The following is a 16970-nucleotide window of genomic DNA, read 5'->3' as shown; positions in this document are numbered from 1 at the left end:
AATCTCACGTCCCAAGCAGCCTTCAGACTCCACTTGCCTTTCCTATCTATCAGGTTCTTTCCTCCTTATTGAAAGAATTCCAACAGCTAAATGACCACAGACATTCTAAGTATTTTTCTTTAGTGGAAAGTAAGACACAGGGCAGCCCCGGTGGCACAGCGGTTTAGCGCTGCCTGCAGCCTAGGGTGTGATCCTGGAGACCCGAGATCGAGTCCCACATCAGGCTCCTTGCATGGAGCCTGCTTCTCCCTCTGCCTGTGTCTCTGCCTCTCTCTCTCTCTCTCTCTCTCTCTCTCTCTCTCTCTCTCTCTCTCATAAATAAATAAATAAATCTTTAAAAAAAAAAAAGAAAGTAAGACACAGAAGACATCTACTGCCTACTGAAAAATTAAGATGTTCTTTTCTCTTTAGACCTTGTTTCTGGAAAAAGGCCATCCTTTTTACCTATATTCCCGTCCTTTGCCCTAGGAATCACCATACTTTGAGATCTGGAAAGAGAGAGTTACCTGTATTGGTCTGGGAAAATCACGAAAGAGAACCAGCACAGTAATTTGAACAGTGTAATTTTTTTTTTAAGGTTTTTTTTTTAAATTTATTTATTCATAGAGACATAGCTAGAGAGAGAGGCAGAGACACAGGCAGAGGGAGAAGCAGGATCCATGCAGGGAGCCCGATGTGGGACTCGATCCCAGGGCCTCAGGAATACATCCTGGGCCAAAGGCAGGCACCAAACCACTGGGCCACCGGGACTGCCCTCTACAGTGTAATTTGAATATAAGTACTAACTATAACAGGGGATGGCTAGTAAGAAGTAAAGAGAACTATAAAAATGTAGGAATAGCAGCTTTAAAGAGCCTCCACTATACCTACTGCTAATTTAGAGCAACCAAGGTACAATGCTTCCCCCAAGGGTGAGATCCAGACCTTATAGTAAAGGGCACAGTTGTGGCTCACTGGATTTACCAGGGAAATTGCTGTGGTACTGTGCCAGCAGAACTTGCTGGAATTCTGCCTCCTGGAACTTTGTAGAAATCTGCCTTAGGGAACTTCCGGGAGATCTATTCTCTACAGTGCCAGGGAAAGCTGCTCTCAGGGAAGCATCTTAGCAAAGGCACTCCACTACAAAAGTGAGGGATACTGGGAGATGCTGTTGGATGCTACTGATTACCATGTACTACAGGGACTGCATGCTGGGGAAAGCTGCAGGCACTGCAGAAGCCTGGGGCTGAGGAAGCTGTGTGTGTGGCTGGAGTGAGGCACTGGGAAGGTTGGTGTTTGCACTGCAAGAGCCTACAAGCACACCAGTACATGGGTACCAGGAAGAAAACTCCCTTCTTTCTGAAATGTTTCTCTTGTGCCCCTTACTGACAAAGCTTAACACTATGCCAGCTGGCAAAGGTGAGATGTTTAAAAGGCCCAGAACCCTTTTCAGAGAGTAAGCAACAAGGGTGAATTCAGAGCTAAGAAGCAATACATTAATAATTGGCTCACCAAGCCAGCTCAGGTCTAGTCTCTAATAGTGTTAGCTCCTAGATCCAGCTTATGTTCTGAGTGGTCTCTCTTCCTCTTTTAATTAGAGAATGAAGGGATAGAGACCAGTTACTCTTTGTCTCCTTATGTCTTTAGTCATTCCTCCCCACATCCTGTGTAAAACTAGCCCCCAGGGAAAATGGCAGCTATAGCTCTAGCTCCACTACTCAGCCTCTCCTGCTCTGACTACTGAATTCAAGTTACCTTCAACCCTTTGTTGTTCACCTACCTTCACTGTACCAGTTGGAATGGGAACAAACATTTACCAAATGTCTGACATATATCAGATGGCAGTAGAGGTGGTAGAGTTGGTGAAGAGCCTAGGCTTTGGAGTCAGGCTTGGAGTAGAATCCCCTGCCACTTATCGCCTCTGTGCTCTTGGGCACAAGATCTGTAAGCCACCATTTCTTCAAATGTGAGTGAGAATAGTCATATCTGAAACTCAAGAAGGTTGTGAAGACTAAGCATAAGCAATGTACCAAATATAATGCCTGACATCTAGGGTCAAAGAATAGAAGCTTGTGTTCAAATCTTGGCCCATCTTTTTTTTTAAAAGATTATTTATTTATTTATTTATTCATGAGAGACACGGAGAGAGAGAGAGAGGCAGAGACACAGGCAGAGGGAGAAACAGGCTCCATTCAGGAAGCCCAATGTGGGACTTGATCCCGGGACTCCAGGATCATGCCTTGGGCCTAAGGCAGGAACTAAACCGCTGAGCCACCCAGGGATCCCCTTGGCCCATCTTTTACTAGTTGTGAAGCCTTTGAGCAAGTTACTTAAACTTTCAAGACTCAGTTTCCTCTTCTATAAAATGAGAAGCAAAATACCTGCTTCATAAGGTTGTTATATGAATAAAATGCATATAAAATGCTTTGTGCAGTAATTTGCACAGAGAATGTATTCAATAAGTGGTAATTATACATAGAGGTGTACCCACTGGACATAGTGCTGTATACATCTGTTCATTTGTTTACTGCCTATTTCCTTTGTCTTCCCCACATTCATCCTAGCCTCTCTACTCCAGTGCTTCTGCCCACAAAAGCAGCACAAATAATATTCTTGACCAGCTGACTGCCTGCCGCTGTAGTGAGCAACCCTAGACCACCAGACAGACATTCCTCTTAGCCCAGAGGCCCTCTTGAGATGGAGACAGAAAGGCTTAGTTATTCGTTCTGGCTTATGACAAAAGGTCTTCATCTCTTGGCAAAGAACTAATTTCCTTAGTAGTTACACAATTGCTTTTTTGAAGTTGGTCACACACCAAGGGAAGAAAGAGCCAACTCACAGACCTCTAAATCATCCTAAAATCGAAGTCTCATTCTACTTCCAGTCATTAGAGAGAGACTGGGAAGCAAAGGGAAATGAGACTAAATCTTTTTGAAAAGAGCACATTTTTCTAATGTCAGTGTGGTATGCCCCTGGCAGAGTGCAGACCAAATGACACATACAAACTCCTCCTTTATTGAAAAACTTTAGGTGCTTTGCAAACAGCCATTTATACTCATGTATACATATTTGGTCATTCTATTGTGTAAGTGAGATCCCTGGGCAAGGCATCTTAACCTGAGTGTTGAAAGCTCACATGTATCCCAAGTTATTTTTTGTCCAGCTTGTAATCTGTGAAGTGTCCCAGAAAGTAAGGCATACATGATGCTATGATTCTTTTATTTTTTTAAAAAATTTTTAAACATAAATTTGTGAGAATGCCTGCTTTCTCATTTGATGCTATTGCTAAGTGAAAATCTCAGTCTTGACTCCCCAGTACTAGAGTGTGCTGAATACCCCATGCCCAATGTTATTGCTTAGACGTTCCCTCCAGGCAGAAATTATGATTCTGACTCACTCTTACCCACCCTTTTACCTACCCTAAGGAACTTGGAACTGGTATCTACTCAAAGTAGATAGTACAGCTGCAACCATCACCTCTAGAGAAATAGAAATCACCTTGCCAATTTCCCACATGTCCTATCCAACTTTCTGAGCAATTTCATTAGCATTCCTACAAAGTAAATTTAACACTAAGTGGCAGAGACAAGGTTACTCAAACTGAGACCTTGGAACTCAGCTGGTCTTCTGGCAGAGAAGCAATTGCTGCTCATGGCAACACAGCTTCAGTGAGTGGACATGTACAGGTGGGAATGGGTGACACAAGGTACCTCAGCAGCTACTGAGTGTTGAGGTGGGATATGTCTACCACCCAAAGACCCAGATGTCGGATTAGGATAAAAATGATTTTAAAAGAGCATAAAAATGTGGCACTTTTATATCCATTGATTCTAATGGCCTGAAAGGAGAGCTATTTGTTATTCAGCCTCTGCCATTGTTTTAAAAATGTTTTGCTTTTTCCACTCAAGCAAGAGACAGGAAGTACAGCTACTAAGTCTCCTTCCATATGTCTCTGCTTCTTGGCTACCCCTGCCTGACTCACCTTCTATTACAGGAAGTGGAAAAGCTGTAGATGTTAGGATTTGTGTTTCTTTTAAGGCTCAAAAAAAAAAAACAATTTTAAATAATAATTCCTTTAAAGGGAAAAACATGTTTAACAGATAAAAAGTGATTAGCAGTTCATCTCCTGGGAAGACAAAATAAGTGAAGATAGATTAATATTTCTGTAGGAAAGGTTTTTCCATGTGGGCTTAATATAAGGAATAACTTTGATCACAAAGGTTTCCATGAGGATTAAGACAAAATACTTAATGAGACTACAGCTGTGGGTAAGAGTATTTGCTTACTTATGCTGCATGTTTGGGTGGAAAATAGGTCCCTTTCCTCCAGGCTGATATTCAGACAGTGTGCACCGAATGGCCATATAAGTTTAATAATACTGAAAAAAAAAAACCTTCTGTACCAGCTGGTAAATAGGTACTTCCAAGAACCCCCTAAGTCATCACTGGCTACCCTGGCCAATAAATAATCATTGTCCAGATCCCCCTAAATGACCACCTATCACCAGGCCACCCTGATCCTCCTTGTATTCTCCCAGGCTTCCCCATGGTCTAGCAATAATGGATTGACCCCTGGCACAGCCAGGGGGTCTCCTCAGCCTTGCTCCCCTGCTAAGGTTCAGTGTCCCATTCTGTTTGCTAATGCCACACTGGTGTTTGAATATCACCTCTGGTTCCCTGATTTTATTCCCATGACTTGAGATCATTTTGGTAGATAGAACCAACCAGCTTACCAGAGGTATCCTAATAGAGTTTATTGTTCTTATGTAGGTTAAACTTAGTTAATGAAAGAAAATAATATGGAAAATACATCAAGATTAACTTGAGGGACATTTTTAGAAAAGGAAAGCATTTCTATTCAATGAAATAACTAACAAGTAATGTCAGCCACAATTATTATCAGTCATTACAGTGCTCTCAGCAGACTGAAGTAGGTAAAAACTGATACTGCTGTTTTTATTTGTTCATTCACTATGCCATATCTTGGTGATAAGTTAGAAGTATATGAGGTGCCATTTCTGCCCCCCCCCCCAAGTCCTTACAATCCCACAGGGGAAATATTGCAGGCACCCAGTTAACTATTTATACAAGGTAAAATGCTAACAGCCATTTAGAGAGTCACATTAGTGCCAAGTATCTCTTCAGGTACAACACCAGCACACTTTTTGTGGTACAAGGGAACCCCAGACTGGAAAATGTTCAGTTCCTGTGAAACAAAATAAGGGGGTTCACTTAGACAAAACCAGATTATCTGTGATATTAAATTAGTACTGACTCTGCAATGATGAATAATATTTAATGCTACAAATCCTATTAAAGAAAAACTTACTGAAATCAGTAGAATGATGCAAAACAGAGCATTGAGGGATTCCTTCTGCTCCCATGATGGAAACATATTGGATAATTTTGATTCACTTATCTTCTATGAAATTATATTTGCTAATAGAATGCAAACATCATTGGTAAAGAAAGAAGAGCAGAGATGAATCATTATAATGAATGTTCAAATAAAGAGCATTAGATTCAGAAAGTTACATTATTATATTGCCTAAATAAAACCAACTAGGATTTTCCACTGCAAACAGTATTAGGCCTTTCTATATAACACGCTTGTTAAAGTGCAGCAACTGAAACACTGACACCCCCATCCCACCCCAGATAATGCTGGGGTTGTTAGTGCTGGTGCAGTGGCTTTCTGGAAACTCAACGTTATTCTCCTGTTTGAGGTTCTCTTAGCCTTCTTGGGGGAAGATGCATGCTTCTTTTTTTAAAAAAAAAATTTTATTTATTTATTCATAAGAGACAGAGACACACAGAGAGAGAGAGAGAGAGAGAGGCAGAGACACAGGCAGAGGGAGAAGCAGGCTCCATGCAGGAAGCCTGATATGGGACTCTATCCCGGGACTCCAGGATCACACCCTGGGCCGAAAGCAGGCACTAAACCGCTGAGCCACCCAGGGATCCCCCAAGATGCATGCTTCTTAATTCATCTCTGGCACTTGCCTAATGGCTTCTCTATATGAGAAGCTCAAAAGGATTGAGGTTGCATGTGTGTGTGGTGGAGAAGGGCCTCTTCGGGTGTCAGACATGAGATTTGTCTTACGCTTTTGCCTCATCACTGAACCAGTCCCCATTGAGTGCCAACTATGCACCAAGTGGAGCCTCTTTCACTTTATTCCTAGAAGTCTAGCTGCCATTCTTTTCCCACATGGTTTGGCCAATTCATTGGTGTCCTGAAAGGTATCAACTTCAGTTCTCCTCTCTGATGAGCTTCAGTGGAATTTAATAATCCCTGCTAAATTGTCCTGTGACTCTGTCACATGAATAAAGTTCATGTGCTCTAGGTTAGATTGTAAGTATCAAATTAATTTTACTGCAAAGGTTGAGCTGTTCTTCTGGCATTCTTTTTTCCTTGAAGGTTAGTCACTGCATGCTTGACCAAAACCCTCCTGTCTGAGCTGTATTCAAAATAGATTTCAAAATACAGCCAGATTGAAAAACAGACATTTGGAGATAAAAGACAGTGTACTCTGACCCCGTGGAAATAGCAAGCAGCTGTAGTGATTTTATGTGTGTATACAATACATTATCATATCTAAGAAATGATGGGCATTAAGCTTAGCACCTCTTGTTCCAAAAGCAAATGTCTGCTCATCTTTTCCATCTAGCTGCTCATGTCAGAGGAAAGAAATATTTCTTCCCAAATGACTTCTAAGCTTGCTTGCCCGAGAAGTGCTGCCCTTGGGGAACCAGGACCTATCAGTGGAGTTTGGCTCAAAAAAGACATAATTATATTCAGATCATGGCAGACACCTCCATCCTAGTTCCCTTTAACCTTCATCTGTCTTCCTAATCTACTATGGGCTCTCTCTTTCCAGTTCACCTCCTTTGGCCAACCCTGTTGTGAGTTCATGCACTCCTAATGTATGTGTCTATCTAATATACTCATCAGTTCAAGTTCTACAAGTAACATTCATATAATAACTTGTCATTCATACCCCTGGAAAAATCCAGATATTGGCTCTGAGGCTATAAAATTGCATCCAGTCTATTGTCAGAGCTACAGTACCTTGAATCTACAGGGCTGAATCACAAACTTACAGCATGCACTGAGTACCTTTGGGCATAATTGTGGTCTCTTTCAAATTTCTCACAAAGAGATAGCAGTGGTAGATAGGTCCTATAGAGGGAGATATAGTCAGGTTGCAATTTTGGATATAATTCTTCTCAATGAGAAATTTACAAGTAGATCTGGGGAAGCTCTCTAGCCTGTTGCTCCTTACAGTGTTCAGCTTTCATCCGTGACAGTCACAATATTGGCCACTGTATGCAGGACAATGTGTATGTTCAGTGGTTGATTTTTCTAGAACAATCTACAGTGCCTGCCCACATCTCCTACAGCCAGTTGTGTTTGCAAGACAAGGCAAAGTGAGGTGTGTAACCTGAGGCTGTGGAGCAGGGGAAAGTGGAAAGTGAAATGGCTCAAGAAGGCATCATCTGGAATACTGATGAGTAGTGACAGCTAAGTCACTAAAACAGATCTGAAATGCTTTTTTTCAGGAAAATTCAGTCTTTCCTTGCAGATACCCTATGAGCGGGCTAAGCCTCTACTTGCATGGGCACACAAGTCAAACACTTTCATTTCTGAAATAGAATGACAACTTAGCTGCTTTGTATGTCTAACAGCTAAAACGTGGACCACTCTTCAGCCCACAACACAGACTATCTGCCTTCCATGTGCTCATTATAGCACTACATTTCAAACTATCTGCCCTCAAGTTCTTAGCTATACGTAGGGACATGCCAACTAGATTTATTTGCCTAAGTAGCACTGTCCCCAAGGAAGCAGGCCTTAACAAAGGAGTTTGGTTCAAAAATAACATGATCAGGGGCACTTGAGTGGCATAGTCAGTTAAGTGTCCAACTCTTGGTTTCGTCTCAGGTCATGGTCTCGGGGTCATGAAGTTAAACCTTGTGGAGGTCGAGCCCTGCATCAGATTGTGCTCAGTGCAGAGTCTGCTTAGGACTCTCTCTCTCTCTCTCTCTGTCTCTGCCCCTCCCCACCCAACTCTCACTCCCTCTCTCTAAGATAAATAAATCTTTTTTAAAAACCCGACCTGATTATATTCAAATACTGACAGACACCTTCATCCTGGTTCCCTAACCTCATCTGTCCATCTAATTTACTTCATGCCCTCTTCTGTTCATCTCCTTTGACCACTCCTCTTGTTAGTACATTCATTATTGATGGAAGTGTCTAATATACTTGTCAATTTAAGTTCTTCTGGTAACATTCATGTAGGAATGTACCAACATCCTACCTCTAAGGTATTCTCAGTCTTTTCCTCTAATGAGTAGGACAAACAGGACTGTCATTTTATACTTAGGCCTTTATAAGTTTTGCTTAGTGAATTTTGTGTGAATTTGCCCATTTCCACCCCCAAATAGATCACAAGCTGTCCGAGAGAAGTAACTGTCTTCTACTTCTCTTATATCCCTTGCAGCCACCAACAAAAAGCATAAGAGAGCCTCAATAAGTATCCATTCATTCATTCATGCCACTAGGAAATAGTATCCAGATAGATTATAGTCATTTCTGAATTCAAGTGTACTCTTTTATATTTCAAAGAAGTAAAATTTTGAGGAGCACCTGGGCAGCTCAGTCACTTGAGCATCTGACTCTTGGTTTCAGCTTAGGTTGTGATCTGATGGATCAGGGGATCGAGCCCTGTGTCGGGCACAGAGTCTACTGAGATTCTCTCTCTCTCTCCTTCTGCCCCTCACTCTGCTCACTCACCTTTCCTTTAAAATAAGTGAATACATATTTTTTTTAAAATGTACAATTGTACTCTGAGGTTGTATTGTACTATGCCAGAGTTAAAAAGGTATTCAGTGGTTCTGTGCTTTGTGCTACAACCAGACATTCCAATTACAGTGGCTTAAGGAATCTACGCTTTGCACTGTAGCTGAGAAAGTGACTGGAAGCTGATCCACAACATTCAGTAGGCGCTGCTGTCATCGAAAGATCAGCCCAAAGCCCTTTGCTTCTGTGCCTTGGCTGCCTTTATAAACCAAATTCTGTTATGAATGGTGGTGCCACCTCTACTAATTTTCACTTAACCTTTCCATGCCTTCCTGTTTTCTTCAAAAAAGCCCATAAATATCGACCTGCCTTCCAGGGATGTTTTGAGGACATAATGCTGATAAGAAAACATCCTCTATGAGAGAATATTGATGACAGTTGTTTTGTAGCCACAAAGAGAGAGGGCACTCAACAGTAATTGGAGGCCATGTTTAGCCACCCAACCACCCATTATCATTAGTACTCAGATTAATTCTAATGCATCATAATAATGCAACTTGTAATCCACATGTTGGGGGTAATTTATTGTCAGGTGGCGATTGTTAGTAATAAGCTGTTTGAACATATTCAGAACATAGTTGTACACATCTCTTGTTTTTCTTCCTTCTTTTGTTTGCAAGTCTTATTTTATACCCTTTTACCCAGTGTATTTTCTCCTTTTACAATGCATATAGTGTTGCTGTTATTCTTTAAATAAGCTTAGTATCTCAATGAACAGCTAGAACACAGGAGACTGATTTGGAAAAGCAGTTTAAATAGCAAAGTCCAATTTAAAAATGGTGGTGGATTTTATCACTCAGCTTTATTAATGGACCTCACTCCAACTGTATCGCATTTTTTCCTCTAATGTGTTTGTATAAAAGCCCTTGCCTCTCTCATTAACCCCTTTGGCTGGTGTTAACTCGTTCCTGAGCATTTGTTGCCATAGCTGCAGCCATCCCTCAGCTGGAGCCCTCCTGTTAGCCCCTGCTGTGGTCATGAGGGGCTGGCCTGCTTGTTCCAGGCGTCAGCTGTTAGGCGGAGGGCAAGAGCCTTAGAGCCTTGCAACGCCAGAGGTCAAACTGCCTATCCCATGTACTTAAGCCTTGTCTATATATATATTTTTTCTTAGCAGCAGATGGGCATTTGGTTGTCCAGCCTCAAGTCTGGGAAATGTGTGTGGGAATATTACCAGCACTCTTCTTCCCTCACCCCCTCCTGGGCACCCAAGCAGGTAGCCTAGCTCCATATTCAAAAAGATGATCGATATTCCCCCTCTGTTGTTTGAGTCTCTTCCTTCAACACTTGCAGCAGCTGTGGGAACTCATATACAACTTTTGTCTGTTCACTGAAATAATTGCCAGCAGTTTTATGGAACGTCTCTTGTGTGTATTTTTGCCCATTTACAGATTTGATTTTATTGTTTGCAGAATGAAAACGTGGCTTTTCTCTGCTTACTCTCATTCTCACAGATCTTCAAGGAAAGAGAGACCCTTTTACAAACAAAATTGAAATAACTTGCAAATGGTTGTGTTTATATCACACAGGCAAAAGTCAGGACCTTCAGAGGGTTCCTTAGACATGAACTGATCAGATGATGAGCACATCCTGCATACATTTCTGTTCGAGTTATCAGCAAGAACTGTCCTATGAGAAATGACTAAGAAGAGAAAACGTTAGATTCCTGTAATGTGTGACTACTTTCTGCCCTAGGCTCCAGCACTAACGTAGGCCAGAGCAAACATAACTCCCACACACAGAGATTGGGCAGGTACAGTGGGATTTGAGGAAGATGTTTGAAGGTGGGAAGTTTTCATGTAGACTGGTAATAAAAAGTTAGAAAAGAAAATTTAATTTTGTCTGTGCCATACCAGCTTTGCCAGACAGCTGGCAAGGGTAAATCTGTGGATGAGCTCCAGACTTAGAAAATTCATAACTATCTAGTCCTTTATCTTGACTTTAACAGAAATTATATTATAGCATCAACAACAGCAGCAGAATAGCAGCATCATTAACAACTAACATTATAGAGTATCTCACACCTTTCAAAAACACTTTTACAATTAATATCTCTTGTCTAACCATCTCACCAACCCTTTAAGATCAGTAGTAAGTTGTTTGCATTTTTGTGATGAGAGAAACAAAGCTCAGAAAATGTAAGTAACTTGCCCAAGGTCCCACAGCCAGTAAATAGCATAGTCTTCGGACTCCAAAACTCTAAAATACCTGTGCTAGGCAATGCACACAGCTCTGTCACCCTGCTCTTTAGCCCATGGCCATTTCCATGTCCCCAAACCTCCAGGTAAACAAATTAAGGCCCATGCAGTGAAAAAAAAAAGGAAAATATCTGTATTACAAAAGAATTACTGTCTTCCCATATGGGTTCACCATTAAATGATATCTTTAACACTCATGTTCATTCACAGATCACAGACTACTGGACAAGCTGCACAGAGCAGGCAGAGAAGCAAGGCAAAGGGGAGAAATGTGAGAGAGAACAACACAAATCAAAGTTTCTGGAAACTAAAGTATCCTTCAGAAATTCAGATAAGAGTATTTCTGAAGAGATAGCATCATCATATGTAGTAGTACTGTAAGGATACACAAGTAATGATTAACACAAAATTCAGAATAGTTGTTATCTCTGAGGAGAGATGGAAAGAATTAGGGAGGGGCACGTGAGGCCTTGAAAGGTAATAATTATATTCTTTTTATTAAACTGCATGTTGGGTACACAATTTTCATTGCACCATTTTTTAAATGCTTTACACTTGTCTCTTATAAATTCCCCTTTGTACCTACTCAATATTTAATTTTAAAAAATTAGAAAAACTGTGTGAGTCCGTGGACAAATAGGATTTGATATACAGAAATTAGGTTTATATCTTTAAGAAAGGTAACCATTCTTGAAAGCTAATTGCACTTTAATTTTTTTTAAAGTAGTCACTTTGGTCTGACAGTGTGTCCCAGTTACACACCAGTTGGTTTCTCAAGAAGTTCTGATGTGTGGGGAGGCGGTGCTTTCCCACAATTTTCCCAGGGTCTTTGAGCATTTCAGCTGCCTTGTCCCTCCCCTCTCCTTTCTGATGGTGAACTTCTTGCTTCTGGGAGAAGAAAGAGCATGGTCATTTGGAAATTTGAAGTTAAGTGCTTGAACTGTAACCACGGATTTATGGGCTGTCACTGAAAAGACTTACTATCTTTTGGCTTTCCTTGGTGTTGGACCTGACAGAAAATGCAGTGAATGGGTGGGCTTGTATATTTATTTTCGTCACTGGTTGGTTTCTCTCTAACCAATCTGGGCACGCTATAAGCACAGGCTGACAGGAATTATGGCTTTTCTTCCATGTGGAAATAAGTGGATAAGCAAATACTCCCAGCCTGATTTTCTTTCCAATTCATTATTTACAGGGAATTCGCCCTCTGTAATCATTTTCAAATCAAATTTGCTCTACCAATCCCTGTAAGATTTGCTCTGGAGATCATCACCAATGTAGACATCTTTTTATTTTTAGCAGCTTATGTCCCCTCCATGTTAATGCCAATTAAAAAAAAAAACAAGAATGGATTAAAGGTGATGTCACTAGTGGCCTGGAGATTCACTCAGGAAGAAAATTTAAGTTACAGCAGAAATGGATAAAAGGAAGGAAAGTCAATAACTCACACTTATTTGCTATTTGAACTACTATTGCTGTATTAAAATATTCAGGAGAACTACTGAATTAAATGAGGAAGAATATATCATATGTAAGATAGATTCCAGGAAAGGCACTATTATTAATATCATCCCAGAATCACAAAATGCCAACCAAATCACTTGCATATGGATTGTTCCTGGCATAGGCTGATACAGTGGATGTCCTCCACCCAGCTGTCAGAGGTTACAGCTATGGCCATAATTTCCCTTTGTCTTATTGGAAAGGTGGCCATGAAAAGCAAGTTCTCCTGCCTATCCCATTGCCTCCCATCCTTATCACGGAGATGAAGAAATGATACTAAGTAATTCTGGCTTTCCTCCACTACGGATAGGGTGATCACAAGTGAGAGCATGGATATAAATGCCATCCATGCTTTTAGGGAAAAAGCAAATAGGTTTCAGCAGCAGGTCTGATGGGTTTGGGGTATGTACAGTGGAGGAGGATGGTTAACACCAGAAAATATTTTGAGGATTTTATTAGCAGTACCACTTTTTAAAAATGTAGCAGATGAGAAGCATATGAATTAATCCCACTGTTCTTTCTGGCAGTGCTCTTGGTATAGAACTGGTTAGAGAAAAGCCATATTGTTATTTTCTGTTTTTTTTTAATTTTTTTAATTTATTTATGATAGTCACACAGAGAGAGAGAGAGAGGCAGAGACACAGGCAGAGGGAGAAGCAGGCTCCATGCACCGGGAGCCCGAAGTGGGATTCGATCCCGGGTCTCCAGGATCGCGCCCTGGGCCAAAGGCAGGTGCTAAACCGCTGCGCCGCCCAGGGATCCCCTTATTTTCTGTTTAAATACATACCCCAGTATTATCAATGGTTAGTTCTTCTACTGGTATTTTCCTGTCCTTTTCACAACTGAAGGAACTCTAACATTCCCCCTTTTTCCCACCCTAAAGGGCCCCTGTGTTCTATGAGATATCAGAGCTAATGCCCACTATTGTTAATATATTAATAATAATTACTAACACTTTACTACCACTGCAATGGACTTTTTTTCACACGTTTTCTCCTTTAAGCCTTACCACAGCCCCATGAGATAGTTTCAAATATAGATAATGAAGACCAGAGACATTAAGTTACTACTCTAGCATCACACAACTAGTAAGTATCAGGCTAGGGTTAGATCTAATCCAAAAACCATGATATTAACTATTATTATAACCCCATTTTTTTTCTTTATTCAGGGTCACACAGCATTAAAGGTTGAGAGTTTATCATGCTTGATCTGGCCAAAGGCATGATGGGGGTTGGTGAAAGTGTGTTGTGGTTTTGAAAAAAAAAATCAATTGTTTTGAAACATGACACAGGGTGGGAGGCAGTATGAAATTCAGCATGGTACAAGCTATTCTTTTCTGATTATTTGTTAAATTGAGGTGGAGTTTGAAAACTCGAGTTAGGCTATGCTTAAAGAAGCTAGAAAGGGGCCAGAGCTGCTGGCACAAGGCAGAGCCATTAGCCAGTATCAAACTATTGAATACTTTGTCTCTCCCACTAATCTGTGGGCCCCCCAAAGGGCAGGGAAACATGGATTTTTTTCTCCCTCGTGAAACATGTTGGAAAGTCTTGGGGTTAATCCACTTTAGCCTTTATTGCTGAAAATCTTTCCAACATGTTTCAGTCCACTACCTTGCCATAGGAGAGAGAGTACAACAAAGATAAATATAAACTCAATCTAGAATTAGGAGGGCTGAGTTTCAGCTCTAGCTCGACTCTTTTCTTGCTGTGTAGCAATCACTCACACCTGTGTTTGTCAAAGTGCAGTCCAATCATGTGCATCACAATTGCTTGGAGTGCTTGCTATCTAGCCAAGTTCTAGGATCCACAGCTGAGGTTTCCATCTGGGTGGTGCCGGGGAATCTGCCTGTTGAACAGGCACCTGAGATAACTCAGCATTCTTCATAGTGTAATGAGAGTATATAGCTCAGTGGTTGAAAGTGTGGACTCTGAAGCTGTACTGCCTGAATTTACATTTTAACTCCAGCATTAATTCCATCTGTGACCTTGGGCAACTTCCTAACTTGTCTTTCATTCATTTTCCTTATCTGCAAAATGGGTATGATAAATATTACCAGTTTCATAGACTTGTTGTGAGGATAAGATTACATAATACATATAAAGGCTTAAAACAGTGTTTGGCACATAATGAGCATTTAATCAACACTAGGAATCAACATCATTATTGTTAGGTGAATAATACAGGTGAATAAACAGGCTAAAAAGTATGTGGAACTTGCCTAAAGTCACACAGCTAGTAATTAGTAGAGCCAAGATTTTATTTTAGGTCTATCTGGATCAAAATCAATATTTCTTCCACTATACTTTGTTGCCTTTGTAAATGCAGGATGTATGATGTGAGTTCCTTGGAGAGATGCACACCAAGACCTGTGTCCTTCTTACTTGCTACACCCCACCCCCACTGCAACTGCCATCTTGGAGGGCTGGCTTGGCACTCTAGCTTCTTATAGATCTAGTTAAAAACCTTGAATATCCATGGGGCACCTGGGTGGCTCAGGCAGTTAAGCATCGAACTCTTGATTTCAGCTCAGGTCATGAACTCAGGGTCGTGAGATTGAGCTCCATGTTGGGCTCTGTGCTGGGCAAGGAGCCTGCTTAAGATTCTCTCTTTCCTTCTCTCACTCTGCCCCTCCCCACCCCCCTTCAAAAAAAACACGTTGAATATCCTTGTAACTGCTCTGATATGGAGGTGGCTGTGTCCAGGACCCTCCAGCTTATAGACTAAACCGATGAATCTTCCAGGATGAGTGTTAATGTGAGAAAGCACTCTTTACCCCCACGTTCTCATCTGCATACCTTGAGGATCAAGCTATTATCTCCCCCCCTCCACCCTGCCACTCACACAGCCCCTGTGAAAATGATTACCTACATATAGGCTAGGATAAAACCTTTCCTTTTTTCCTCTTCCCCAAAGAAGAATATGTTGTGACATCTTGATCCCCTTGAGTGGCTCTGTGATCCATTCTTGCTAATGCTTATAAGGAAATAAAGCCCTTGCTTGTCTAATAGTGTCATCTCTCTTAAGCCGCCTGGGAACCGTGTCTTAGAAAAGCCTCTGTCAGTTCCCTCACTCTGCATAGCCATGATGCAAGCTGTGGCGTCACTGTGATCAGAGAGAGAGAGTGGGATGTGCCTGAGGCTTCAGTGCATTGTTCACAGATAATGATGGATTGTTAATTTTCAAAGAAAATGAAGAGGGATTCAAAATAACACCTGCAACACAATATATTGCTTCATGAGCAATAAATACCAAACAGAAGATAAAACCTTGAGCCCTAGACTTAATACAGAACTAAAACATGATTTATCCTGCTGTTTCCTTTCCCTTAGCCAGAAAACAGAAAGTACGATGTTATTCTGTTCTAGGACACCCAACCTTGCCCTTGTGCCATAACCTTTTACAACATGTACTTCTTGAGTCTGTAGTCTACTGTATGTAAGGTCCTATGTGATATGCTAGAGATGGTGTTTTCTTCTGTGTTCCATGCAAGTATTTTCTAAACTTCCTCTCTTTGCTTTGTCATGGTATTCCTAGTGCTATTTGCAGGACTTCCATGGCACCTAGCCTCCCCACTGTGAGGATCATTTCTTTGGTGTGAAGCATAAATATAATCATGCTAAAAATGTTTATTCTTGGTGGGAGAGGTGATCACATTCATTTTAGTACAATGGCATAAGGGAGTATATAAACTGCAGAAGTTGGGATTGGCTGCACATGTGGTAGATGGGAAGGGACTGTGAAGAAGCCAAAGTTATAAGCACTCTCCAATAAGAACATGTGAAAATTGCTGCAGGAGAGCAAGGTTTCTCAGCCTTAGCACCATTGACATTTTGGGTCTGGTAATTGTTTGCTGTGGGGGCGCTGTGCTGTACATTGTAGGATGTTTAGGAGTGTCCCTGGCCTCTATTCACTAGATTCCAATAGCACCTCCTGTCTCCAGTTGTGATGATGGAAGGTGTCTCCAAATATTGCCAAATGTTCCCTGGTGGGGGGCGGGCAACTTAGCCTCAGTTAAGAATTCTTGCAATAGAGAACCTGGGAAACATCCATCTGTGTAATGATGAGCTTGATAGCCCTCTCGAATTGTGGAGCCAGACTGCCTGGGTTTGAATCCCAGCTTCACTGCAAGCTAACTCTATGACCATTGACAGGTTGCTTAACCTCTCTGTTACCTTCCTGTTACCTTAGCAGTAAAATGGGGATAATGAGAGGTCTTACTTCATAGGGTTGTTGTGAGTTTTAAATTAATGTACATAAAGTGCCTAAAGCAGTGCCTGGCACATAATAAGTATTAAGTAAGTGTTAACTATTTTTAGTCTTGTTATAATTACTATCATTAACACTATTATTCACCATTTATCTAAGTCCTGGTATGTTCCAGAGGTCTGATGTTTCACCCAGCTTTGGACCACTATCTTTCTTCTGCAG

The 16970-nt window shown here is 41.2% G+C and overlaps 1 protein-coding gene across 11 annotated transcripts in view; it reads left to right on the top strand.

The window, feature by feature from the left end:
• The window catches only part of ENOX2 (ecto-NOX disulfide-thiol exchanger 2), a 284213-nt gene that overhangs the window by 179867 nt on the left and 87376 nt on the right, over positions 1 to 16970 (top strand). The window lies entirely within an intron of this gene.

This window comes from Canis lupus, chromosome X (genome assembly GCF_011100685.1).
Source record: "Canis lupus familiaris isolate Mischka breed German Shepherd chromosome X, alternate assembly UU_Cfam_GSD_1.0, whole genome shotgun sequence".
Classification (NCBI taxonomy): domain Eukaryota; kingdom Metazoa; phylum Chordata; class Mammalia; order Carnivora; family Canidae; genus Canis; species Canis lupus.
This window is presented reverse-complemented; position numbering and strand designations above follow the sequence as displayed.